At 47.7% G+C, this 13,781-nt stretch overlaps 1 non-coding gene across 1 annotated transcript; it reads left to right on the top strand.

Annotated features, from left to right (window-relative positions):
• Nucleotides 1–195: 195 nt before the first annotated feature.
• LOC118361812 (U7 small nuclear RNA) lies at nt 196–252 on the top strand. Its single transcript, XR_004821075.1, has one exon. It is a non-coding gene; the product is annotated as a U7 small nuclear RNA (small nuclear RNA).
• Nucleotides 253–13,781: the final 13,529 nt, after the last annotated feature.

Genomic DNA, 13,781 nt, shown 5'->3' with positions numbered 1-13,781 from the left:
AACTATAGTAACTACTACAGTATTTAATTTGCATATACCCTGCCCATTTCCCTCCCCCATATAGCAATCTGTGCCACCAATGACTGAGAAACCTAAATGCCAAGTATAGACCATATTGTGTTTCTACAGGTTATAGAAAAGAGCTGAAGCTCTGAACTATCTGTTCAAACCCCAGTCCTATCTCCCTACAGGTTATAGAAAATGTGCTCTTTTAGTATTTCTCTAGTAGGTTTCCTGAAGGAGAAAGCCTCCATTGCTATGTCAAATATAACAAAACCAAAACACTACAGTAAAATACTACAGTAATGTCTGCAAAAACACTACAGCAAATACAATGGTATTGTACAGTCTGCAAAACACTACAGTAAATATTACAGTATAGTACAATCCACAAAACACTACATTAATTACTATAGTGTACTGTATATACACTACAGTTTTATTTTCCTATAGTACTTATATGAGAGTTAACTGTAAACACTACAGTATACTACAGTAAACACTACAGTGAATACTACAGTAAAGTCTGCAAAAACACTACAGTGAATACTATAGTATTTATACCGTAGTATACTATAGTATTTTCTTCTTGTGGGAAGCTGTGAGAGGGTAGATGGGAGAGGATGTGACAGCTGTGTGGGGCTGCTTTGGAGTTGAATTGAAGTCCAACAGACTGTGATCTCACAGGCAAGCCAAGGTATATTAGCACAAGCACCAGCGTATTGCACAGGACACTGACAATTCCATGAACAGTTTATGCTTGTCAACCTGGTAAATTGGCTGTACACAACAGTAGATTTGTCCTATAGTGCAGTCATCAAGATATGTATATAATGATACAGGCCCAATATAGCTAGCCTATCTCTGATTTGATGTAATTATGCACTGCAAAAGTAGATACAGTTCTACGATATATGGGCTATATAAAGACAAGTGAACTTGTGTCATAGAGATCACTTTTGTGGCAGTTGTTGGATACGGTGGAAAGTCAAGTCAGTGGGAAGTGATAGGCTACACTTCTTAAACTTTCATCAGTATGTGTCTACACCAGCCGTGGAGTTGGAGAGAGGTTAAAAATACCCCCAGTCTGTGTCCAGAGGACAGCAGGGTGAGGTCTCAGGCTCGGCTCTGCTCTCTGTGGTTAATACACGGCTGTTAACACTCTGCTCTAACACACCACCCGATGACACTTCAGAAACCACGAGGGGCACGCCGGTAAGCTGAGAAAGAGGTGATGGGGGCCACAGTTCCAGATTGGGGTCACTAGTTTGCACGACGGATGGACTTGACTCTGTTCAAATGGTCGCAGATGACATTACTGGGACATTTCTGTCTCCTTCTGCTGTATGCCAAGATCAGAACAGGGCAACAGGCTTAGGGTGAGATAAGCTTAAAAATACTGCAATAGGCCTAGCCAAGACATTATAAGCACAGGTGAGATAATTAATAGACGGAGGACTTCTTAAAAAAAGGTACGGAGAGCAATGACTGACAACTGCATCCATGTACTCAAGACCAAATAAAAAATGATTGAACAAAAGGCAATTGCCAATATAATCTCTGTGGTCATAACATAGGCTATACTGCACATGTCCTCTCCCATACACACATCTGGTACCCTCCTCTCCCACACACACGTCTGGTACCCTCCTGTCCCATACACACGTCTGGTACCCTCCTCTTCCATACACACGTCTGGTACCCTCCTCTCCCATACACACGTCTGGTACCCTCCTCTCCCATACACACCTCTGGTACCCTCCTCTCCCATACACATGTCTGGTACCCTCCTCTCCCATACACACGTCTGGTACCCTCCTCTCCCATACACACGTCTGGTACCCTCCTCTCCCATACACACGTCTGGTACCCTCCTCTCCCATACACACGCCTAGTACCCTCCTCTCCCATACATACGTCTGGTACCCTCCTCTCCCGCACATGTCTAATACCCTCCTCTCCCATACACACGTCTGGTACCCTGCTCTCCCATACACACGTCTGGTACCCTCCTCTCCCATACACACGTCTGGTACCCTCCTCTCCCATACACACGTCTGGTACCCTCCTCTCCCATACACACGTCTGGTACCCTCCTCTCCCATACACACGTCTGATACCCTCCTCTCCCATACACACGCCTAGTACCCTCCTCTCCCATACATACGTCTGGTACCCTCCTCTCCCGCACATGTCTAATACCCTCCTCTCCCATACATACGTCTGGTACCCTCCTCTCCCATACATACGTCTGGTACCCTCCTCTCCCGCACATGTCTAATACCCTCCTCTCCCATACATACGTCTGGTACCCTCCTCTCCCATACACACGTCTGGTACCCTCCTCTCCCATACACACGTCTGGTACCCTCCTCTCCCATACACACGTCTGGTACCCTCCTCTCCCATACACACGTCTGGTACCCTCCTCTCCCATACACACGTCTGGTACCCTCCTCTCCCATACACACGTCTGGTACCCTCCTCTCCCATACACACGTCTGGTACCCTCCTCTCCCATACACACGTCTGGTACCCTCCTCTCCCATACACACGTCTGATACCCTCCTCTCCCATACAGGTCTGGTACCCTTCTCTCCCATACACATGTCTGATACCCTCCTCTCCCATACACGTTTGGTACCCTCCTCTCCCATACACACGTCTGGTACCCTCCTCTCCCATACACGTTTGGTACCCTTCTCTCCCATACACATGTCTGGTACCCTCCTCTCCCATACACGTTTGGTACCCTCCTCTCCCATACACACGTCTGATACCCTCCTCTCCCATACAGGTCTGGTACCCTTCTCTCCCATACACACGTCTGGTACCCTCCTCTCCCATACACACGTCTGGTACCCTCCTCTCCCATACACACGTCTGGTACCCTCCTCTCCCATACACACATCTGGTACCCTCCTCTCCCATACACACGTCTGGTACCCTCCTCTCCCATACACACGTCTGGTACCCTCCTCTCCCCCAAACGTCTGGTACCCTCCTCTCCCCCACACGTCTGGTACCCTCCTCTCCCATACACACGTCTGGTACCCTCCTCTCCCATACACATGTCTGGTACCCTCCTCTCCCATACACACGTCTGGTACCCTTCTCTCCCATACACATGTCTGATACCCTCCTCTCCCATACACGTTTGGTACCCTCCTCTCCCATACACACGTCTGGTACCCTCCTCTCCCATACACATGTCTGGTACCCTCCTCTCCCATACACATGTCTGGTACCCTCCTCTCCCATACACACGTCTGGTACCCTCCTCTCCCCCAAACGTCTGGTACCCTCCTCTCCCATACACACGTCTGGTACCCTCCTCTCCCATACACACGTCTGGTACCCTCCTCTCCCATACACACGTCTGGTACCCTCCTCTCCCATACACACGTCTGGTACCCTCCTCTCCCATACACACGTCTGGTACCCTCCTCTCCCATACACACGTCTGGTACCCTCCTCTCCCATACACACGTCTGGTACCCTCCTCTCCCATACACACGTCTGGTACCCTCCTCTCCCATACACATGTCTGGTACCCTCCTCTCCCATACACATGTCTGGTACCCTCCTCTCCCATACACACGTCTGGTACCCTCCTCTCCCCAAACGTCTGGTACCCTCCTCTCCCCCACACGTCTGGTACCCTCCTCTCCCACACATGTCTGGTACCCTCCTCTCCCCACACACACGTCTGGTACCCTCCTCTCCCATACACACGACTAGTACCCTCCTCTCCCATACACATGTCTGGTACCCTCCTCTCCCATACACACGTCTGGTACCCTCCTCTCCCATACACATGTCTGGTACCCTCCTCTCCCATACACACGTCTGGTACCCTCCTCTCCCATACACACGTCTGGTACCCTCCTCTCCCACACATGTCTGGTACCCTCCTCTCCCACACAGGTCTGATACCCTCCTCTCCCCCACACGTCTGGTACCCTCCTCTCCCCCACACGTCTGGTACCCTCCTCTCCCACACATGTCTGGTACCCTCCTCTCCCACACACACGTCTGGTACCCTCCTCTCCCATACACACGACTAGTACCCTCCTCTCCCATACATACGTCTGGTACCCTCCTCTCCCCCACATGTCTAATACCCTCCTCTCCCATACATACGTCTGGTACCCTCCTCTCCCGCACATGTCTAATACTACCCTCCTCTCCCATCCATACGTCTGGTACCCTCCTCTCCCATACACACGTCTGGTACCCGCCTCTCCCATACACACGTCTGGTACCCTCCTCTCCCACACACACGTCTGGTACCCTCCTCTCCCATGCACACGTCTGGTACCCTCCTCTCCCATACACACGTCAGGTACCCTCCTCTCCCATACACATGTCTGGTACCCTCCTCTCCCCCACACATCTGGTACCCTCCTCTCCCACACATGTCTGGTACCCTCCTCTCCCATACACACGTCTGGTACCCTCCTCTCCCATACACACGTCTGTTACCCTCCTATCCCATACACATGTCTGGTACCCTCCTCTCCCATACACACGTCTGGTACCCTCCTCTCCCATACACATGTCTGGTACCCTCCTCTCCCCCACACGTCTGGTACCCTCCTCTCCCACACATGTCTGGTACCCTCCTCTCCCATACACACGTCTGGTACCCTCCTCTCCCATACACACGTCTGTTACCCTCCTATCCCATACACATGTCTGGTACCCTCCTCTCCCATACACACGTCTGGTACCCTCCTCTCCCATACACATGTCTGGTACCCTCCTCTCCCCCACACGTCTGGTACCCTCCTCTCCCACACATGTCTGGTACCCTCCTCTCCCATACACACGTCTGGTACCCTCCTCTCCCATACACACGTCTGGTACCCTCCTCTCCCCCACATGTCTGATACCCTCCTCTCCTAAGTCTTGACCCAAAATACTGAAACCAAATGATTTAAATACCCTCTGTGTCAGGAAACCTGCGCTAGTGGAATATAGTACCCCCAGGCAGGGTAGCCTAGTGGTTAGAGTGTTGTTCAAACCCCCGAGCTGACAAGGTACAAATCTGTCGTTCTGCCCCTGAACTGGCAGTTAACCCACTGTTCCTAGGCCGTCATTGAAAATAAGAATTTGTTCTTAACTGACTTGCCTAGTTAAATAAAGGTAAAATAAATAAAAAAATAAACAGGTGGATTCAGGTAGGTAGGCCTATGTTATCCCCACTTTCCTTTAACATTACCATGTTGTCACAAAACGACTCATTACCTGGATGTGGGCCTGAATGATAACAGTCAGGGAAAACGACTCGATACATGAATGTGTGCCTGAATGACAGCAGTTATGGAAAACAACTCAATACATGGATGTGTGCCTGAGTGATAACAGTTAGGGAAACGACTCAATACACGGATGTGTGCCTGAATGATAACAGTTAGGGAAACGACTCGATACATGGATGTGTGCCTGAAAGATAACAGTTAGGGAAACGACTCAATACACGGATGTGTGCCTGAATGATAACAGTTAGGGAAACGACTCGATACATGGATGTGTGTCTGAATGATAACAGTTAGGAAACGACTCAATACACGGATGTGTGCCTGAATGATAACAGTTAGGAAACGACTCAATACACGGATGTGTGCCTGAATGATAACAGTTAGGGAAACGACTCGATACATGGATGTGTGCCTGAAAGATAACAGTTAGGGAAACGACTCAATACACGGATGTGTGCCTGAATGATAACAGTTAGGGAAACGACTCGATACATGGATGTGTGCCTGAAAGATAACAGTTAGGGAAACGACTCGATACATGGATGTGTGCCTGAATGATAACAGTTAGGGAAACGACTCAATACACGGATGTGTGCCTGAATGATAACAGTTAGGGAAACGACTCGATACATGGATGTGTGCCTGAGTGATAACAGTTAGGGAAACGACTCGATACATGGATGTGTGCCTGAGTGATAACAGTTAGGGAAACGACTCAATACACGGATGTGTGCCTGAATGATAACAGTTAGGGAAACGACTCAATACACAGATGTGTGCCTGAGTGATAACAGTTAGGGAAACGACTCGATACACGGATGTGTGCCTGAGTGATAACAGTTAGGGAAACGACTCAATACACAGATGTGTGCCTGAGTGATAACAGTTAGGGAAACGACTCAATACACAGATGTGTGCCTGAATGATAACAGTCAGGGAAACGACTCAATACACAGATGTGTGCCTGAATGATAACAGTTAGGGAAACGACTCAATACACAGATGTGTGCCTGAATGATAACAGTCAGGGAAACGACTCAATACACAGATGTGTGCCTGAATGATAACAGTTAGGGAAACGACTCAATACACGGATGTGTGCCTGAATGATAACAGTTAGGTATCAGGGAAAGAGAACATGGCAATAAAACATATTATGAGAATTACAAACTCTTCTCAAATTAAACCGCCGCGGCTACAATGGATACGCTCATTCACAAGCCTATCAAACGCTTTAGCAAAATCCACGTAATCAACTAGACATTATGGGCAACAAACATCTCAAAAAACTCTACAAAATGTTTTCAGTGACGTGAATAAAGTGTAAATGTCCGACTGTCTTAGGCAACTTGAAAAAGAGTTTGCATAGGAGAAAATGTCCTCTAGAGTCATAGTGCGCGACAAGGTATTGAATTGGACATCTTCGGCAGTTTGTGTTTTTGTGGTTGAGGTGGAGGACAGCTAGCTGGGAAGATGAGTGGGTTTCTCAGGCCTGTTGACAGTGTTTCGGAGCCTTCAGGGTTCCTAGGCAGTAGTTAAATATAATGTTATTGTTTCACGTTGCCCTTCAGCCAAGAGACATAGATGTCATTTTAAGTTGAGGAACGATCTTTTTAGCTCCACACAGAGTTGTTCAGTTGTTTGAGAGTTTGTCATATCATCTTGTTGCATTCTGTTACTAAGGGTGGATTTTCTTTAGGGTAAATATTATTGTTCTACTGTAAATACAATGAACCTCTGATGCAGTCTTTATAAAGACCAGCTACCACAGTTTTGGCCTTCATTTATGGCCAGCAATGGCCCGTATGAGTGAGTTACGGGTTAATCTTGGCACAGAATACAGCTGTTAAGCCTCAGTCAGTCATTAGCTGACTGCTGTTCCAATGTGTGGTAACACGAGGAGCAGCCCCACAGGACTCAGCTGCCTATGTTGACTGAGACCCAAGCGTGATGCGGAGTGTTTGAAAACTGGGTCAGAAGCATATCAAATATAGGTTGGATGTCATGGTATCACATAAATCTCTTTACTAGCCATGTTAAAAGATACAAATAAACAGAGATAAATGTGAAGCCTGCAAACAATAATGAATCATTAAGACATTCCCTGGGACATCCCAAAATGTTTGCCTCCTAGTAGATACCCCTAGTATGCTAGTAGATACCCATGGACTTCCAGTCATTGCGCTAGCGCTAGTTAGCATTGGCTGGCAAAAGGACCTCTAACTTCCTTCATACTGCCAAAATCCCGAAGTATCGCTTTAAAACCCCTTTACCATTTCATTGCTTTACCTATTATGGTATGGGACACCTGGGTCCATCACGTGACAAACTTCCAGGGGACCATGATGCAATCTCCCAAGAACATTCAGGGTCCTTCAGGGGACCATGACACAACATTCCAAGAATGTCCTAAAAACTTCCTCGGGACAAACTTGGATCTAGACAAAACCTCCATGGGACCATGACACAACATCTGAAGAAAAGTCCTAAACATTTCCTTGGGACGTCACCGGAACTCATCGGGAACTAGACAAAACCTCCTTGTCAAAGAATGTCCTAAAAACATCCTAGGGGACGACCATGGGACATCCGAGGGACCTTTGTCCCCCAGAGAACGTTCCCTTGGGACCATCATGCAACGTCCTAGGGGCTAGTAAAATGAAAGTGCTGAGAACATCCTAAAAAGGTCCTGACATGGTCCTCAGTGACATCCTGGGAACATACAGGGAACAAGACAATGTTCCGACAGAGGACGTTCCCTTGGGACCATCAAGCAAAGTTCTTAGAGCATTCTCAGAACGTCAATGGGATAACCTGGAGTCAAAAACCTTAAGGTACCTAATGGGAACATCACCGAATGTCCTCAAGACATCCCCTGTTTGCTGGGAATCTCCCATGAAGATAGGAGAGGGATCCTCAATACTTAGCAGGAACCAAAATGTTCCCTGTAGACATTGAGATAGGCAGGCTACATACTGTAACTACAACTTAAAACGTACTTAAGGTGCATATCTGGTAAAAAACGTTTCATATTTCAACTCATTTCTGCCTTTCTGCCTTTCTGTATGCCAATTGCAAAAGCAAAAACGAACACAGCTACTGTACTGTAACTGCATTATAAATGCTAACTGAACTAAATCCAAAAACGCTACGGCAACCATAGAGAAAACAGAATGTCAAGGTTACTTGTCATACACCTCAGCAGGGAGTTAAACACTCAGCAACAACAGGACAGGACCCCTTGACCTTCACTTGTCCGACCCAGACCCACCAACCTTCCCCTCTATAACCCAGAATCTTCATTAGCACAACCTCACTTACTTGCATTCATTTGATGTGACCTTTCCACTTTTGAACACAATGAACCTGCTGGCCCTTGTTAGAGGAGAGTGAAGCACATGCCACTGAGGACATGCTGCCAAGGCTATCTGGTTTTCATGAGCTCCGCTTAGACCACCTCATTACAGCAGTCAGCAGACAGGCACACTGAAAGGCCATCTGGTATGGAATATGTCGCAATACCTTGGCTTCAACAGCTGATTGATTGGCTGGAAGTATAGCACGACAAATAGAGCAATCAGAAAACAGAAAGCTATTGAAAAAACACATGAAGCCACAAACTTCTCATTTTGAGAGAACGGCAGAAGGAGTGTGCTGCCATACCCTGTGGTTCCCTTCATCAAATATATCCACTCTGTGAGCAACTTTCCAAAACTTAGATTAAGCCAGCTCCTGGACTAATTAGCAGGCCCAATGGAAAATCTGTCATATAAATTGGCCCTTAATGATGTGATGATGCTTCTCATGAACATTAGAGCCACTCTCATGACCGATTGAGTGAGTGACAGGTGGCCTTTGAAAATGGCGCTGGAGGAGATGGCCACCGTTTTACGGTCTCATAACCAATTGTGTTATTATGTGGGGGGTTTTCGTGATAGTTGGAAATTATTTTGTACATATTGTTTCTGCAACCGCATCTTACGGCTGAAAAGAGCTTCTAGATATCAGGACAGCAATCACTCACCTCGGATTAGACAAAGATTTTTACAACAACAACAGCAGCAAGCAGGACTCACACGATATTCTCCAAACACCCCACATCCCAATTATTCGCAAAAGGAAGCGACGCAGAGGAAGAAGAGCCGGATGCCTCATCCGGACCTGCAGAAGGCAACTAGGAAAGCTGCCGTTACCGTCAATATTACTCGCCAACGTGCAATCATTGGACAATAAACTAGAAGAGGTACGATCACGAATACCCTACCAACGGGACATCAAAAACTGTAATATCCTATGTTTCACGGAATCATGGCTGAATGACGACATGGATATTCAGCTAGCGGGATACACACTGCACCGGCAGGATAGAACAGCACACTCTGTAAGACGGGGGGCGGTCTGTGCATATTTGTAAACAACAGCTGGTGCACAAAATCTAAGGAAGTCTCTAGATTTTGCTAGCCTGAATTAGAGTATATGGTGATAAATGGCAGGCTCACTACTTGTCTAGAGTGTTTTCGGCTATACTTTTCGTGGCTGTTTATTTACCACCAAAGACAGATGCTGGCACTAAGACTGCAGTCAGATGTATAAGGAAATAAGTAAACAGGAAACCACTCACCCAGGAGTGGCGCTCCTAGTGGCCGGAGACTTTAATGCAGGGAAACTTAAATCAGCTCTACCAAATCTCTATCAACATGTTAAATGTGCAACCAGAGGGAGAAAAAATCTAGATCACCTGTACTCGACACACAGAGATGCGTACAGAGCTCTCCCTCGCCCTCCATTTGGTAAATCCGACCACAACTCTATCCTCCTGATTCCTGCTTACATGCAAAAATTAAAGCAGGAAGCACCAGTGACTCGGGTCTATAAAAAAGTGGTCAGATGAAGCAGATGCTAAACTACAGGACCGTTTTGCTATCACAGACTGGAACATGTTCCAGGATTCTTCCGATGACATTGAGGAGTACACCACATCCGTCACTGGCTTTGTCATTAAGTGCATTGAGGACGTCGTCCCCACAGTGACTGTACGTACATACCCCAACCAGAAGCCATGGATTACAGGCAAAGCGTCAATACAGGGCTAAGATTGAATCATACTACACCGGCTCCGACGCTTGTCGGATGTGGCAGGGCTTGCAAACTGTTACAGACTACAAAGGGAAGTACAGCCGCGAGCTGCCCAGTGACACGAGCCTACCAGACGAGCTAAATCACTTCTATGCTCGCTTCGAGGCAAGCAACCACTGAGGCATGCATGAGAGCATCAGCTGTTCCGGACGACTGTGTGATCACGCTCTCCATAGCCGACGTGAGTAAAACCTTTAAACAGGTCAACATTCACAAGGCTGCGGGGCCAGGTGGATTACCAGGACGTGTGCTCCGGGCATATGCTGACCAACTGGCAGGTGTGTCTTCACTGACATTTTCAACATGTCCCTGATTGAGTCTGTAATACCAACATGCTTAAAGTAGACCACCATAGTCCCTGTGCCCAAGAACACAAAGGCAACCTACCTAAATTACTACAGACCCGTGGAACTCACGTTCGTAGCCATGAAGTGCTTTGAAAGACTGGTAATGGCTCACATCAACACCATTATCCCAGAGACCCTAGACCCACTACAATTTGCATACCGCCCAAACAGATCCACAGATGAGGCAATCTAGATTGCACTCCACACTGCCCTTTCCCACCTGGACAAAAGGAACACCTATGTGAGAATGTTATTCATTGACCACAGCTCAGCGTTCAACACCATAGTACCCTCAAAGCTCATCACTAAGCTAAGGAACCTGGGACTAAACCCCTCCCTCTGCAACTGGATCCTGGACTTCCTGACGGGCCGCCCCCAGGTGGTGAGGGTAGGTAGCAACGCATCTGGCACGGTGATCCTCAACACTGGAGCTCCCCAGGGGTGCGTGCTCAGTCCCCTCCTGTTCTCCCTGTTCACCCACAACTGCATGACCAGGCACGACTCCAACACCATCATTAAGTTTGCTGACGACACAACAGTGGTAGGCCTGATCACCGACAACGACGAGACAGCCTATAGCAGGAGGTCAGAGACCTGGCCGGGTGGTGCCAGAATAACAACCTATCCCTCAACATGATCAAGACTAAGGAGATGATTGTGGACTACAGGAAAAGAGGCACCGAGCACATCCCCATTCTCATCGACGGGGCTGTAGTGGAGCAGGTTGAGAGCTTCAAATTCCTTGGTGTCCACTACAACCAAGAATGGTCCAAACACAACAAGACAGTTGTGAAGAGGGCACGACAAAGCCTATTTCCCCTCAGGAAACTAAAAAGATTTGGCATGGGTCCTGAGATCCTCAAAAGGTTCTACAGCTGCAACATCGAGAGCATCCTGACCGGTTGCATCACTGCCTAGTACGGCAATTGCTCGGCCTCCAACCGCAAGGCACTTCAGAGGGTAGTGCGTACGACCCAGTACATCACTGGTGCAAAGCTGCCTGCCATCCAGGACCTCTACACAAGGCGGTGTCAGAGGAAGGCCCTGAAAAGACCCCAGCCACCCCAGTCATAGACTGTTCTCTCTACAACCGCATGGCAAGTAGTACCGGAGTGCCAAGTCTAGGACAAAAAGGCTTCTCAACAGTTTTTAACCCCAAGCCATAAGACTCCTGAACAGGTAACCAAATGGTTACCTGGACTATTTGCATTGTGTGCCCCCCCAGCCCCTCTTTTATGCTGCTGCTACTCTCTGTTTATCTTATATGCATAAGTCACTTTAACTATACATTCATGTACATAGTACCTCAATTGGCCCGACCAACCAGTGCTCCCGCACATTGGCTAACCGGGCTGTCTGCATTGTGTCCCACCACCCGCCAACACCTCTTTTACGCTACTGCTACTCTCTATTCATCATATATGCATTGTCACTTTAACCATACCCACATGTACTACCTCAATAAGCCTGGCTAACCGGTGTCTGTATATAGCCTTGCTACTCTTAATTTCAAATGTGACAGCTAGTCTTAGTGGGGTCTGACAAATAACGAAAAGACATTACAGACAAAAGACTTGATAATTTACATACATTTAAAAACATTAACATGTCGTGTGTGTTTGCATCTATCAGTTACACATACATGTCAGTACATACACACAAGTAGGTCACACGGGGGAGAGAGGTTGTGGCGTGAGGTTTGCACACTCTTGTCATTCTCTCAACCAGCTTCATGAGGAATGCTTTTCCAACAGTCTTGAAGGAGTTCTCACATATGCTGAGCACTTGTTGGCTGCTTTTCCTTCACTATGCGGTCCTACTCATCTTGAACCATCTCAACTGGGTTGAGGCTGGATGATTGTGTAGGCCAGGTCATCTGATGTAGTACTCCAACACTCTCCTTCTTGAGCAAATAGCCCTTAAACAGCCTGGAGGTTTTGGGACATTGTCTTGTTGGAAAAAAAAATGATAGTCCCACTAAGTGCAAACCAGATGGGAGGACGTATCGCTGCTGTGGTAGCCATGCTGTTTAAGTGTGCCGTGAATTCTAAATAAATCACTGACATTGTCACCAGCAAAGCAGCCCCACACCATCACACCTCCTCCTCAATGCTTCACGGTGGGAACCACACATGCAGAGATCATTTGTTCACCTACTCTGCGTCTCACAGAGACACAGCGATTGGAACCAAAAAGCTCAAATTTGGACCCATCAGACCAAAGAACAGATATTCACCAGTCTGATGTCCATTGCTCATATTTCTTGGCCCAAGCAAGTCTTTTCTTCTTATTGTTGTCCTTTAGTAGTGGTTTCTTTGCAGCAATTTGGTGCCCCCCCTTGGGTTGTGCCGTGGCGGAGATCTTTGTGGGCTATACTCGGCCTTGTCTCGGGATGGTAAGTTGGTGGTTGAAGATATCCCTCCAGTGGTGTGGGGGCTGTGCTTTGGCAAAGTGGGTGGGGTTACATCCTTCCTGTTTGGCCCTGTCCGGGGATGTCATCGGATGGGGCCACAGTGTCTCCTGACCCCTCCTGTCTCAGCCTCCAGTGTTTATGCTGCAGTAGTTTATGTGTCGGGGGGCTAGGGTCAGTTTGTTATATCTGGAGTACTTCTCCTGTCTTATCCGGTGTCCTGTGTGAATTTAAGTATGCTCTCTCTAATTCTCTCTTTCTTTCTCTCTCTTGGAGGACCTGAGCCTCAGGACTACCTGGCATGATGACTCCTTGCTGTCCCCAGTCCACCTGGCCGTGCTGCTGCTCCAGTTTCAACTGTTCTGCCTGTGATTATTATTATTTGACCATGCTGGTCATTTATGAACATTTGAACATTTTGGCCATGTTCTGTTATAATCTCCAGGCTATGAGGACTGGCCACCCCTCATAGCCTGGTTCCTCTCTAGGTTTCTTCCTAGGTTTTGGCCTTTCTCTGGAGTTTTTCCTAGCCACCGTGCTTCTACACCTGCATTGCTTGCTGTTTGGGGTTTTAGGCTGGGTTTCTGTACAGCACTTTGAGATATCAGCTGATGTACGAAGGTC

Source organism: Oncorhynchus keta, chromosome 28 (genome assembly GCF_023373465.1).
Source record: "Oncorhynchus keta strain PuntledgeMale-10-30-2019 chromosome 28, Oket_V2, whole genome shotgun sequence".
Lineage (NCBI taxonomy): Eukaryota > Metazoa > Chordata > Actinopteri > Salmoniformes > Salmonidae > Oncorhynchus > Oncorhynchus keta.
Note: the sequence above shows the minus strand (reverse complement) of the source record. Positions and strands in the feature narration are given on the sequence as shown.